The sequence below is a fragment of the Myotis brandtii genome, unplaced genomic scaffold (genome assembly GCF_000412655.1).
Source record: "Myotis brandtii unplaced genomic scaffold, ASM41265v1 scaffold1554, whole genome shotgun sequence".
Classification (NCBI taxonomy): Eukaryota; Metazoa; Chordata; class Mammalia; order Chiroptera; family Vespertilionidae; genus Myotis; species Myotis brandtii.
The window spans coordinates 230,344-232,444 of NW_005355638.1; positions in this window are offsets into that span (position 1 = coordinate 230,344).

Consider the following 2,101-nt stretch of genomic DNA (forward strand, 5'->3'; position numbering starts at 1 on the left):
CGTTCCGCTCATGTTCCCAGAGCCGCCTGGGAGGCGGCCACACACACCAACCGCTTCGCCACCGCTGGCAGCTGGCGTGGACCGCACCGTCGCGCGCAAATGACGCAGGGCTCTAAGTGACCGGAAGTCCCGCCTCCATCAGCGGAAACGCCCCTGCCCTGGCGCGCAGTTTTCTGGGTAATGTAGTTTTTCCTCTGCAAACTGCCTGCAGGGCTGCAGGGCAGGGCAGTGCTGCTGGAGCTGCTGGTCCCCCGGGTGTTTTTTTCTTTTCTTTTGTTTGTGTGTGTTTTCTGATTTTTATTTTATAATATATTTTTATTGATTTCAGAGAGGAAAGGAGAGGGAGAGATAGAAACATCAATGATGAGAGAGAATCATTGATTGGCTGCCTCCTACACCCCCTATTGGGTATCCCTCCCCACATCCGATCGCCATTACTATTATCTGTTTCTAAGAGTTTGACAACAGTTATGGGCCACTTAGGGACATGGATACATTCTAAGAAATTCATCCTTTTTTAAAAAAATCTTTGTTGATAGTATTACAATGTCCCCTTCCCCCCACCCCCCCTTGACCCCTTCTAGCCCGGCCCTGCCCCAGGCCTTCCCCACCCCATTGTCTGTGTCCATGCGTTATGCATATCTACACACAAGATCTTTGGTTCATTTCTTCCCACCCACCCCTGCCTTCCCTCTGAGAGTCTACAGTCTTCCATGCATCTCTGTTTCTGGATCTATTTTGTTCATCAGTTTATTTTGTTCCTTAGATTCCACATGAGTGAGATCATGTGATGCTTATCTTTCTCTAACTGGCTTATTTCACTTAGCACGATACTCTCCAGGTCCCTCCATGCTGTCTCAAAGGGTGAGATCCTTCTTTTCTTATTGCTGCAGTATCCCATGGTGCAAATATACTGCAGCTGTTTTAATCCACTCATTGGCTGATGGGCACTTGGGCTGTATCCAGGTCTTAGCTATTATAAATTGTGCTGCTGTGAACATAGGGGTACATACATTCTTTATGATTGATGTTTGGTGTGTGTGGTTTTTTGTGTTTTTTTTATCTCTTCACTCCAGGATAGTATTTTTTCCATTGCTTTTTAGAGAGTGGAAGGGAGGGGTGGAGGGAGAAGAAAGAGAGAGAGAGAGAGAAGTGAGAGACACATCAATTGGTTGCCAAAGCCAGGCACCTCACCCCCCAGGCTGGGATCTATCCTGCAATCCAAGGTACATGCCCTTAGACCAGGAATGGAACCTCCGATCACTGGGTCTGACCCTGCCAAGGCGTTAGGGGTGAGTTAAGTAAATGTTTGACCAAACATAGCAGGCTAATTTTTTATTGTTGTCCATCCTCACTAGAGGATATTTTTCCATTGCTTTTAGATAGAGGGGAAGGGAGGGAACGAGAGAGAGAAAAACATCAATGTGAGAGAGACTCATTGATTTGTTGTCTTCCACAGGTGCCCCAACTGGGGCCTGGGATCAAACCTGCAACCCAGGTACATGCCCTTGACCAGGAATTGAACCTGAGAGTGGAAGGGAGCGAGAGTTATACCAGAAATAAAGATTCTACCCAATGACACACCAACGTACATAGGTGTAAAGACGTGGTACAAAATGATTGACCTTTTGCCCTGGCCCTAGGTAGCTCAGATGGTGAGAGCGTCATCCCAATACACCAAGGTTACAGGTTCCATCCCCGGTCAGGGCACGTACAAGAACCAACCAATGGATGCGTAGATAAGTGGAATAGCAAAGCGATGTTTCTCTCTCTCTCTCTCTCTCTCTCTCTCTCTCACTTCCTCCTTCTAAAATCAATAAAAAGTTTTGCCCTGGACGGTTTGGCTCAGTGGATAGAGCATCGGCCTAAGGACTGTACGGACTGAAGGGTCCTGGGTGTGATTCTGCTCAAGGGCACATACCTCGGTTGCAGCCTCGATCCCGGGCCCTGGTTGGGGCGCACGCGGGAGGCAACCAATCAATGTGTCTCTCTCACACCGATGTTTCTCTCCATCTCTCCGTCCTTTCCACTCTCTCTAAAAAAATCAATGGAAAATATCCTCGGGTGAAGAGAAAGAAAACAAAAAGAAATAAAAATAATG